Here is a 13,325-nt window from a genome sequence, read left to right as displayed (position 1 = left end):
CATTGACAGTGATCGGCACGGTCACCAAGAGCCGCCGGATATATAGGCGGAGGGTAGAGAAGGATATAGGCATAGGAAGAGAAGGGGGGAGGAAGGAAAGTGAAGGGAGTTGAGGGGAAAGGTAGGTTGGCAAAAAGAGCATAAGTAAGACACAGTGCAGATCTTGGGTGTGACCCCCATCAGGCCGCTCGCCCTCCAAGCGTCAGATAAGACCTGGGAAAGCATTCCCTGCACCTCGGCTACACAAGGCGACCGTGGGCAGTGAAACTTCATCAAGCCAGGTTCAGGCCTCTGCCTCCTGCGATGAATCCCGGATCACCGGGCTGCCGGACAGGTCTGAGTCCGATCTAGATTTGTGCAGGCCCATGCCCGGGAGCAAGGGCTCGCCCGCAGCGGTCACAGTGGAGGGCCCCACTGCCGGGGGAGTGTCACAGTTCGGGGGAGGAGGAGGTGGTCGCCGCACAGACCCCCGAGGCGAGCCAGAGGCATCCTGGCGTCGGCGTCCCCGTCTGCGGGCCCCGTTTCGGCGTCGCCGCGGCTTGGGCTCCTCATGGGCAGGACGGGCGTCGGGTCCACGGGAAGAGGAGGGCATCCGCCCCGGCAGAAGGGGGCACTCCTCCATGAGTCAAGTCCAGGCGGCCTGTGGGGTATCGAAAAAGAAGGATTTGTCCTGGAAGAGGACCTTGAGCTGTGCAGGGAATAGGAGACCGTATCTCAGACCCATCGCCCTGAGCTTTTGTTTGACTTCATCGTAGGATTTCCTCTGGGACTGGACTTCCCTCGAGTAGTCCGGGAAGACCATGATCGTGGAGTTCTGGAATCTCAGGGGGCCCAGGTCTCTGGCAGCACCCAAAATGGCGTCCTGGTCTCGGAAATTAAAGATGCGGAGGATGAAGGGTCGGGCAGGGCCTCCCGGGGGGGTTTGGGCGCCAAGGAGCAATGGGCCCGCTCTATGGCGAACCTGGGGTAAAGTTTCTCAGTCTGCATCCAGGAGCGGAACCAGGCTTCCAAGAAGTCGGTTACCGGCCATTCTCCACCCCCTCCGGAAAGCCTACGAGGCGGAGGTTGTTCCTTTGGGCCTGGTTTTCCGTGTCCTCCGCCCTATGGTGGAGATCGGACGTTAGAGTTTGAAGACGGGCCATTTGAGTCATAATGGTGGCCAGGTCATCCTCCGTTGTGGATATACGGGACTCGGCTTCAGTGTGGCATTTCTGAGGTCCTGCCGGATTAGGACGACATCAACCCGTACTTCCCCGATCTTGGTCTCCACCGATGTCTGGGAGGCGCTAATAGCCTGGATGATGGTCGATAAATCCCCTCCCTCCGCCCCGGAGTGAGGAGGGGGACCGGTACCAGGGCCATGGTCCGTCCTGGCGAATTGGTCCATACGCAGTTGGGAGGAGGGGATTGAGACTGTGTGGTTTTCCCCCTAACCATGGCTCCTCTAGGTGATTAGGCCAGGGGGGAGGTGCTGCGGTTGTCAGTGGCTGGAAGCGCTCAATTCAATGGTCATCGTCGCACAGTTCCACGGTGGGCCCCGGAGTCCAGTTCTCGGGGCGGCACAGACGGAGGCTCACGGCCGGGCTCCGGGACCTCCCTCAGCGTGGGAGGAAAAAACACAGAGGGCCAAGGGCCAGAAGGGAGAGATCAGGGGGGATCCAAAGTGTTTCAGTTGGAGGGAGCCAATCGGGGGGGGGGCACCTCAGCAGACGTCCCGGTCTCGATACCCCGGGATGCTGGGCCCAGTCCAGGCACGGGTGGGCAGAGCAGAGTCCGGACGGCTCCCCCACCAGTCCGCAGGCCGCTCTCGTCTCAGGGGAAGGGCAGCTACGTTACCGGGGCAAATGCAGTGGGTGGCGGTCCAGGTGGGGGCCTCAAGTCGGGGACAATTGGTGGTTGAGGGCCACAAGGGCATGCAGTCTTCCAGCACGAGATAACAGGGAACCACAGCGGTTCCCAGGTCACGCCTCCGAGAGATGCCAGATAGATAGAGGGTCCCGAGCCAGTTCTCCCGGGAGGGGACAGCGCAGCGGGCAGTCTCATCGTCCAATGTGGTGTGGGGGATGCAGGGACAGTCGGTCTCCCAGCCCCAGGAAGTAGTCCACGGGCGAGACCTCCAGGGGCACCAACCCCTTCCCTGCCCCCCTCCTCACCTCACGTCCAGGTCCGCAGCAGAGGCCCACAGGGTGCGCTCCAGAGCAGACGTTGGTTGGGCAGGGCCATCAGGGGTGCCCGGAAGAGCTGGGAGCCAGGCAGGGCGTTTCCTCGGGGGGGCTGGGGTGGTATCCCCAGACCACGATGAAGGGCCACAGTACTGCTGGGGGGTTAGGGATCACCAACCCCAAGTGCCCCCCCCTGGCCAGACCCAGCCACTCACAGCAGGGGGCTGCGTCAGTCAACAGGTCACCCCAGCGCCGGTCACCCAGGTACAGAGGGGAACCCTTGCCAGGCGAGACTCCAGGTCCGCGGGCTCCAGCCTCTAAAAGTGGTCATCAGGGCCGGGCGAGGGGCCCAGGTGCAGGGAGCGGCCCCCCCTCTGACAGCAACCCCACGGCGGTCCCGGTAGTCGGCGAGCCCCCGGTGGGTGCCCAAGCGCCGTCGCTGAAGTGGCGCCGATCTCCGGATTTCAGGCGGGTCAGCCCCGCGGCTTCTTCACTCTCCGCCAGGCCCCGGAGACACAGGGACACTCAAGCTGGCTGGGCGGCCCCGGCACACTCAGGGCACTCCGTGAGCCGCCAGACAGGGCTGGCCGCCACCGCCGTCCACTCGGCCCATCGGAGGTTGAGGACGGGCAAGGGTCCGAAAGCCGGCTGCTCCGGTCGCGACACGGGGTCGCCACGACCCTCACCTGGGGGCCGCCATTTTGACGGGCGCGCCCGGCCTGGAGAGTCAAGGGCAGCAGTAATGGTTTCCGGCCTCCGTCCGGGACCCAAACGACACCGGAGGGCACAGCACAGGCAGGTGAGTGCAGGGGTGTCAGCGGAGGTTGCTGAAGGTGGCTGTTGGCGGTGGGAGAGGACGAATGACGGATGGGGGTCCAGAGCACACTTAAAGTGCGACCGCCATCTAGTCGTCCTTGGCCAGGCCCCATTTCTACCATCTTAAAGTCATTTTCCTAAACTGTATGGTGGATTTTTGTAATTTCGGCCTTGTGTTAAGTCTATATAAAGAATACTTATTTTTATAAAACCTGTGTTGTGTCCATCTGTAGTGTTTTCACTATTTCACTGCATGTGTTCACAAATGCTTGCAACACTGCCTCTGAGATAAGTGTTGAATTTCTTAAAATAAATAAGATGAGTCCAGAAGTAGATATGAGAAGTTTAATGGACAGGGCACAGTACTGCAACAGCCAAAGTCCATGGCAGAATGACATGAGACAAAGTTCCAAGTGAAGTCATAATAAACTGTAAGGCAGGCGCTAAGGTTGAAAGTATACGGAATAATTAAAAGGGAAAGAGATAAAGTAAATGGGAAGGATATAACAAAAGTTCCTAACTAACTGTCTAAATGCAAGTTACCACAGGGTTGAGCTGGGGGTATTTTAGAAGTGTAGACCCCTTACTCTGACTAGAAGCAAGTGTCCCTATTTGGACTATGCATAATAATAATAAACTAATAATAAAACTAATATTTGGACAAAGGTGCAAGCCATTGCCAGCTAGTGACCCCCAGTTTAACAATATCCTATTTATGTTGGAAGCAGAGACCCTCTCATACACTGATGAATATATCTTGAAGATAGCTTGTGGGCCTTTCCTCTTAGGAAACAGAGGCCCTATTACACAGCTACTATCTGAATCAGATCTCAATCAGCTTGAACGACTAAAGAAAAAGTTGGTTCGGACAGAAGTACACGCCAAGTTCTTAACTGACTGTCTAAATGCAAATATAATTCCTACGGGAACGCAGATTAAAAACATTCCCATAATCTTCACTGAGGATGAAGATTTTAAGGTAGGCTTTACCTGACAAAGACAATCTTGAAATGATTTTCAGGGAATTTAGGAATTTTGAACAAATTGGCGGCATACCCGTCCCACTCTGGGTGACAAATACAAAATGAACAATTGATGGACACAATACAGAACAATGCCACACATTCACCCCAGTACAGAGATCAGGGCCTAAATCCATCGTTTTTTTGCTCACCATGCCATTCCAGTTTGGACCCAGCCATATGCAAATTAGTCTTGACCCTGCGCCCAATGGGACCAGTCCAGCCCAAACTGCCAGGCCAGGTCCTCCCTTGACTGTAAACAAGCATCCTAGGACAGGTTTAGGGCTTCCAGCCCTCTTCAGCCAGGAAAGCTTGACTCCAGTGGCATGGAAAGCACAGAACCCACTTTTGGGCATTCCCGTCCCACTCGGGGTCACAAATACAAAAAGAACAATTGATGGACAGATTGCAAAACAATGTCATACATTCATCCCAGTAAAGAGATCTGGGCCTAAATCCATAGTTTTTTTGCTCACAATGCCATTCGAGTTTGGACCCAGCCATATGCAAATCAGTCTTGACCCTGCGCCCAATGGGAACAGTCCAGCCCGAACTGCCAGGCCAGGTCCTCCCTGGACTGGAAACAAGCATCCTAGGACAGGTTTCAGGCTTTCAGCCCTCATCAGCCAGGATAGCTTGTCTCCAGTGGCATGGAGAACACGGGACCTATGTCTGGGCATACCCGTTCCACTCGGGGTGACAAATATAAAAAGAACAAGTGATGTACAGAATGCAGAAAAATGTCATAAATTCACCCCAGTATAGAGATCTGGGCCTTAACCTTGTTTAGCCCTGGGGTTTTTCGTTTTTACATATTTGTGCATTAAAGCTGTGTTGTTTAGCATGCCTCTTTTGCCTGACCATTATAGGCCTGCTTGAGTTCATTGTTATGTTTTCCATGCCTCCTGCTTGTTGTGACTGTCTGTGAGTAACCATGTGGCTGGTTACCATTTTGTGGTGGTAGTTTAGTAGTGTGCTGATTTTGCCTTATAGGCCTGCATGTATTTCCTTTGTTCCTCTTAGCTTACTGTTTCCACCCCCTTTGCCAGCTGCAGCTCCCTGACTGACGTGATGCTCAATTAATGCCGAACAGGTTCCACTTCCATTACATTTATATTTTTATATTTGTTCGTCTTCTTTCCTATCCTTCCTGAGTGTACACAGTATACCATGAAAGCACTTGTTGTCAAAGTCTCACAAATGGCTACACTGTTGTTATGGTTTTTTTAATAACTGAGTTAATAACATTTAATAATATAATACTAACAAGTGTGACCATCACACACTAATTTATATATTATATTTGTCTGTTTGTACTAGTAGCAATTGAACCACAACAACAAATGCAACATTTCACTGATGTTATTCTGGCTTCTTTACTTTTAGGTGCACAAAAAGACTGAGGAGGAGGTGTCATCAACACCTATTGTACTACCAGATAGAAGTCCTACTGCGCATGACGTCACGTGACGTGTGACAAACGCAGACATCTCTGAAACTTGTGCGACTGCGTCCTGCTGACATCTGAAGAAGATGGCCCCAAAGTAAGGAACCAGGTCCTCAAGTACCAAGAACGTTGCCAGTGAGAAGAAGGAACAGAAGAAGGAAGAAGTGGCACTTACCAAGACTGGTGTGTCACTCAATATGTTTTTTGGGAAACGAAAAATTAATCCTGCAGCAGCGGTGTTCGGGTAGCAAGCTGGGAGCAGCACCTCCACATCAGTGGGCCCACCACACCAACCTAGGCCCAAGCCCATGAGTGTCTCAGAGGCAGCCAGTCTGATTGCGCAAACGCCAACAAGCAGTGATGTTGAAATCGACTTTTCGTTATTGCAAAGTAGTACCCAATCAACGCGGGAGGAAACTCAGCAGATAAGTGGGCAACAACAGCTGCATCAACTGCCACAACAACAGCCGCAACCACCGCCCACAATACTAGTTGTTCCTCCCGAAGTAGAGGCTGTTCAGGAAATCAAGCTTCCTGCAGAGGAAGAAGAGCAAGCCGCTCTTTCAGAAGACCCATTTTCTTCCAGATCACCAACAAGGAAAAGGAGGGTCAGTCCATAAACTTCTTTTTCAAGCCCCCCTTCTGATGATCTAGATGCCAATTGGAAGCCACCAGCTGAGTCTGAGAGTGAGGCACGCCACGCAACAAGGCTAGAGAAAAGGGAGGGTCCAGAAAGCCTTAGAGTTATGGAGGCAGATGTAGAAGCGGAGGGTGATGATGACGGGACTGTCATCATGAACATCACTCCCGCCCCAGTGGAGATGGATACCAACATTATTACTGCATTCCAAATTACTGTGAGGGATGTGGCACAGATACCATCAACACAGGTAACACCAACACGACCTCCAGCTTCCAAATTTGCATTTGCAAAGACCCGGCAGGGACCTACATCCAGCACAACCACCACCTCAGTAGATAGTGGTACTGTAACTGCACAGAGTAAAATTCCAGGCACACCATCCAGTTTATCCAGCATTGTAAGTGGCACCTCCAGCAGTGCAAGAAAGTTCACATCCCCAGTTTGTGACTTCTTTTCGGTGAGAAGGAGAACGTTGCTATATGCTCAATTTGTCGACAAGGTGTTAGTCGGGGTAAGCTTGGTACAAACTATGGTACCGGAGGCCAAATAACCCATCTGAAAAAATACCACATGATTCAGTGGGAGGAGCACCTTAGCTGCCAAAAAAAGTAAAACTGCACCCATTGCTGTAGGTGGGAATGAAGAAGTAGAAGAAGATATGGTTGGGGTGAAAGGTGAACAAGAGGGAGAAATTTTCTCTGGTGCACAAAGTAGCCCTGTCCCCAGCAATATAGTGGTACCACCCACATCCTCTTCAGCCTCAGCAACATCTCAGTGGTACCGTAGTAAGAGTCAGGCTGAGACACCAAGGCAACAGAGTACTGCAATAAAAGAAAGTGCATTGTTGAGCCGAACAACAACTGGGTTCAAGAAGTCGCCTGCATCAGCGGCACCAGAAAGGAAAAAAATCCAGCCTACCATTATCAGCCTGCTTAGGTCAGAGGGGCATACGAACGCAACCACCCAACAACACATTTGTACATGGAAGGTTCCCAGCCGGTCCTATTTCTCTAGAGTTGCTGTTCTAGCACAACATTACGACGTGCTAGAATTGCTTGGACAAGCTTTGCAGCAGAGTGCTGTTCCCAATATCCACCTGACAACAGACATGTGGACCAGTTGTCAAGCGACTGATTACATGTGCATCACTGCACACTGGATCTCTTTTGTGGGGGTTATAGAAAAGATATCTGCAGCAGGTGTTGTTGGCACTGCTGAGATTTTTAATGCTACTTGTAAACATGCAACTTTAGCCATGTTCGCCATGGAGAAATCTCATACTGCTGCAAACATTTTGGAAGAGTTTAACAGCAAGGTCTTTGAATGGCTGCATCCAAGAGGGCTTATCATTGGATTTGTTGCCATGGACAATGGCAGTAATATAGTTAAGGCCATGCGCACTGGTGGCTATTTCAGGGTCTCGTGTTTGGCTGCATTAACATCATTGTTCTAGACTTTCTGAAAAAAGAACGAGTCAGCAACTTACTGACCACTTGCAGAAGAATATGCACACATTTTAGCCATTCTTTTAAAGCCGGAAGCAGCTGAGGATCATTCAATGTGAGCATAGAATGCCAGCCAAAGCCCTCATCCAGGAGGTGCCAACACGTTGGAACTCAACTTCTTACATGCTTGATCGTCTGTTTGATCAGTACAGACTAACCAATGACTATATCATGCAAATACTACGTGATGCTACTGTGAAAGGCATGGTCATTGAGATGGACCAACGGGGATTAGTTAAATACCTGACAAAGATGCTACTTCCTTTCGAGCTCTTTACAGGCGAAGTCAGCAAGGAGGACTGTACTATCCCATTGTTGCACATGCTAGAGCAACAGCTGAAGGCGGTGTCTGAATCGTACAAAGATGTGGAGAAAAAAAAGAATATGAATTGGTGCAGAGCTTAGCCCTTCGCTTAGCTGAAAATACAAGGGTGCAAACTAGTAATGTGTCAGACAAACATTACATTTGTGCCAGAGTTCTGGAACCACAGAACGAATCAGCACTGAACACTAAGACATTAATTCCTTTTTCAGAAGTGGATGTTGGCCAGTACAAAACTTGGATAGCTGAGGCAGTCAGTGACTTGGAAAAGGAACGGCTGATTAAAGGCCCGCTACTCCAACCCACAACAAGTACTGCAGCAGTGTATCCGGCGTCAAGTTAAAATTCAGAGCCAGAGGGCAGTGAGTTTGGCTCACAGCAGTCACCAATACTATCAACAACAGCAAGCACCGGACCATCATTAGCCCCAGTATAATCAGCACAGGATTGGTATCTACAGCTGTTGTAAACGTATCTAGGACCCTAATTAAATATCCCCCGATTTTTGCCCTTATGTGGTTATAACAAATCATATCCTTATAAAGGCATAAGAATCATATCCATATTTAGTAATAGCTAATGCAGTCCAAATACGGCAAGGCTACTTCCTTAGACTCCTAGAAAGTACAACGCCTTCTTTAAACAAACAAACCCTCCAGCAACCTGGGAATTCCCCCTGCTTTTGTTTTGATTTGTCCTAGAACTCCTGCGAGTCCTGAAAGAACTGCCAGTTCTTAGTGACGGTTCTTATTGACGTCTTATGTCCAACCTTACGTCAAACACGGCACCTTCCAGGTATAAATATACCAGCATTTGCCTTAAGCAACACACGGTGGTTTGGATCAGAGCGGCTATCTACTTACCCAAAGCCCAGCTGATGCGAGTGCCGAAGGAAGCTGACCCTCCCATTTGACGCACTGAGAAGGACGCTGTCTTTTCTCCTGCCGAGAAAATCCAGCTCCAGTGTTTCCAGTCACCCTTGCGGGTTACTGCGGGATCGAGTCCTGAGAACGAGATAATAGATCTCCTTCATTCTAAAACCAAGGTACAGAGCTGATTAGACCCTTAGAGAATTCTTGATTCAGATTCTTGGCAAAACTAACTTAACTTAAACTGTAGCTCACTTACTCCTTCCCACGTACTAGGCTTAGGTTAGGTACACCGGGGTAGGCGTATTTTAGAAGCACCAGTTGAGTACGTTTAGTCAACTTTTATCATTGTATGTAACTGTATATATTTTATTCGTTTTAAGTATCATATGGCTCAGAAACCATAAAAATGCTTTTACAGTATTATTTCATAAAACTCCTTTTACTGTACGCACGTTACTTTATGATAAGTAGTGCAATTGTGGCAATTCATTTCTCTTGCATGAGAAAGAAGACTGCTCAATAAATAACACCTTTTATTGGTAACGCCCGTCTCTCTATTTCTCTGCCCTCTGGTGAAACTAAGCATGCACGATTGACTGAGTGAAATAGCTATCTATTGTTTTCACACAACTCTGGAGATATACTCCTTATTCTGGAGGGAGCAAAGTTGTCATGTTTATGCGGTTGTCAGAAACTAATCCCTTCTTGTCTAATCAGGGAAGTTAACTCCTCCCTGTTCATTCGAGAAAGTTTCTAGTGACCTCTGAGCTAGCTGGCATACCTAATTAAGTCTAACATATTCAGTAGAGACCTAGTCGACCTCAGTCCTACGTCTAAACTGCCGTTTATGTTATTCCAATGCACGGAGCCTATTGGGAATATAGGAACTACACTACACAGCAAGGGCTTGTTAGGTCCAGTGCTGATGCAAAGGCAAAAAGACCCAGCAAAGTTGAGCACCCCTGAGCATTGTGCAGATGGTCCAGGCCTATCTGGATGAACGACCAGAGGTCTACATTGATCAAAACCCATTGGTGTATTGGTATGGGAAAAGGCGCCACTGGGCAGTGCTCAGTAGGCTGGCGATAAACTATCTGACTTGCCCTGTCGCAGGTGTCTCTTCTGAGCATGTTTTCAGTGCTGCTGGTGCCATTATAACAGTGAAAAGGACCAGTCTCTCACCCATAAAACCTGGAGAGGTTAACCATGATCAAAATGAATCAGCACTTTATACCACCGAATTACAAAATACATGAATCACAGCAGGAAGATGAAGTTAGCGATTTAGGTGACGGAAGTAGTAACCTACTTCTGGTTGAACCACCAGAGTTTGAGGACAAGCTATAGTTCCCTGATAACTAGGCTTTCAACTTGTTACTTTCTTTCTTCCTTATTTACTTTTATTATTTGTGTGTGTCTCCATCTTTCTGGTTTGAATCACAGCAAATCCATCACCACCGTCTTCCCTTTTTATTGCCATATTGGAGTTGCAGCTGTGTGCATTTAAGTCCACTCCTCTGAGTCCTGCTCCATCCTTCTGACTCACCCTAAATGCATTTCCCTCAAGTTAGATGGTACAAGAAATGTTGCCTCGTCGAGTCCCTCAAAAAGAAGTGGAACATGATGACTATAGCTAACCTCCTTTCCGAGCTGAGAGAGATTGCCCTGTAACTTAAGATGTGCAGGAACAGGTAATGATAGCATGCATTGGACGCTGACTCGGAGTGATTGGTGTTTGTGTTGTTGCTGTTGTTTGTTGTGCATTAGGTGAAGTCAAAGTGCACTAATAATAATCTACTACACACTAAAAGTGACTCAAGTCAATGTTTCCCTTCTTGTTGTTTAATAACAAAATTGTACTTGTACTGCAGGCCGATCCATTGCATTTTTGAATATGGATCTGGAGGGACTCACTCAGTACACTACAGACTAAGTTGGACAACACCATGATGACCACAAAGTATCTTCGCAGTTAGTCAGTTAGATTGGAGGTGATTGATTGAATAACTCAGGACATTTCAAATAACGTGTCATAAAAGGTAAACAAGTCAACAATAACCACAGCAGACATACATGTCTGTGCAGTAGTGGTGGAGTCGAGTAGTCACGAGTGTAGTAGTGGTATGACAGACAACCGTGCATTGTTTTACTTACTTAGGAAAATGCTATGTTGCTGTATATGTGTGCTCTGTGACTATTGGGCTCAGTCAAAATCTAAGCTAAATGGTGGTTGGGTAGGCATCGTGGGCCTGCAATGTCCTGTTGCTGTTGTAGGTTAATGCTAGAAACATGCAATAGAGTAGAAATGATTTAGCCATGCCGATTCTGAAAGTGTTTGTACCCCTCCAATTCAAGCTTTTGTTTTTCTCCTTGATTTTTCAATATCCCTTTTGGTTTACCATATATACTTACAGACCGGCTCTTACCCTGTGCTCAACAGAGAAAAACAACTCACACTCCCCTACCAATCCGCATCCGCCAGGCAGGCAGTGGCACCCAAGATTGAGGACCGCAGCGTCCATGAAAGGGAGGACCAAGAGGAATGCCGAGATGCAACTCCCCAATTTGACCAGGATGATATAGAGTAACTTTAGCATCATTCATCATCTTTTAAATAATTGTTTTTATTTTTTCTCTCCAATCATTATGACTGTGTGTTTGTTGTTGTTATTATGTTTGCTCTTTTCTTATAACTGATCCCTACAGATATTTTTAAAATGTCTTTGCTAGCTTTAAAAGAAAGCCTCGTACAACAGAACATAAAATGTATATAAGTTGGGTCTCTCTGAGGGCAGACAGGCAAGCAAATAGCATAATAATAATTAATAATGTACTGCTGCCCTGTACTGTCTACTAGTCCAGTTAGTAAGGACTACTTGTCATCATTACCATCAAGTCATCATCATGCATGCATTTTCCTTTTCTCCCTTAAAAGATTTATGAATATGATGGTAGTCTGCCAAGATTGTGTGTTGTCCATGTGTAGTGTTTGTCTTTGTCCAGCCTTTCCCTCTAATACCCCTTCCCAACCATTCATCAAACCCTAACCTTCTTCCCCGGGCTGTGTGATTTATATTGAGGTGTGACTAAATTAGATGTATACCAATAATTGATCACACACTTGCTTGGGAAGATGTGGTGAAAGCAACACTAATTCAATTTCAATCAAGGCAGGGCGAGGATCTTCTTCTGCTTGCCAATGCCCCCCCATGCTCAAGATATTTGCAAGTCAATTTTGTTTTCCAAAGAAACATAATCCATCATAATAAATTGCCGGCATTGATTGGACTCATCATCCTCCTCCTAAGTGACAGCACTAAAGGTTGTGCTAGTAACTTGTTGTACTAGGCTAGGCCATCCCCACCACCATTGTTATGTTTTACTTTAGCATTGCTAACCATCATTATTATAGTTTCTTGTTTGGCAGTCTTCTTGTGTACTGTACTTTGTTCTATTACTCCTTCCATAGTCTCTCTCATGGGACTGACTGTCTCATTTTCTTTTTTGCATATGCTACTGCCAGTGTATACTGAACTACCACCGCAACTATGGCATCTTGAAAAATCAAACCATCATCACCATGCAGCCATCGCTGTGCATAAGTTTAGACATCAATCACAGGTAAGAGAAGAAGTTTGGGGGAGGCATAATTAATAATGGAAATAAATTCAATAATTCACACACCCTTGAGTCCAGTTGCAGACTGCATAGACTAGGAAGAGAGACTGACAGTACTAGTAGGACAAGTAACTCAGTGAGGGTATCGCATCTATCTGTTCAAGTGTTACAAAAAATCAGCAGATTATTTAAATCAAAAACTGGCTGTGTTCCTGCAGCAGCAAAGGTAAGAAACCGTGTGATGTAAAAGAGTAACCCCCGAAAACATTTACGTCATATACATTTGAGTATAAATATAATTTAACCCCCATACAAAATAAACTATTGTAAAAAATCCCACACCTGACCCACCCCTCTCCCTAACCCCAACCAATTTCCAAAAAGATAAAGAGTCCAAACAATGTCCGTTAAATAAAATTCGAAAATAAAATTGTCCATAAATATAAATATATTATAAACCACAACTTTTCCCCAATGTAGCCCAATGCCCACCCACCAAAAAAAGGAATACAAAAGGGGCAATCCAAAGGGATCCCTATCGGTGGGCTCCCAGTCTCTGGTTAATCGCTATACCTCCTTTTCCTGCTCCTGTAGGCGCGCCACTCAGAGGAGCATGCAGCGCTTAAAAGATCGACAATTGCATCCACGGGGGGGGGGCAGCAGTGCTTGATGACTTGCAGCGGGCAGCTACCAGAGCGAGGCGACATACCACTCGAGGGGCCTGGCTATTGCCCGGGGCATTGGCGTAGGGCTACAGCTGCTGTTGCCTACTCCTCTGCCAGAGCCACCAGACGCCGATATTCATTGTGGATGGCCTCAAGCTTCCGGCCCTGGGCCTTGGCTGCCAACTCCTTCCTGTCTGGTTTTGCTTTTGATTGGGAAGGTGTAGCTATATCAAAAAAGAAAAAAAGACTATTG

Source organism: Lissotriton vulgaris, chromosome 1_1, assembly GCF_964263255.1.
Source record: "Lissotriton vulgaris chromosome 1_1, aLisVul1.2, whole genome shotgun sequence".
Lineage (NCBI taxonomy): Eukaryota > Metazoa > Chordata > Amphibia > Caudata > Salamandridae > Lissotriton > Lissotriton vulgaris.
The sequence above is the reverse complement of the archived record's forward strand: the minus strand, read 5'-3'. Positions refer to the sequence as shown.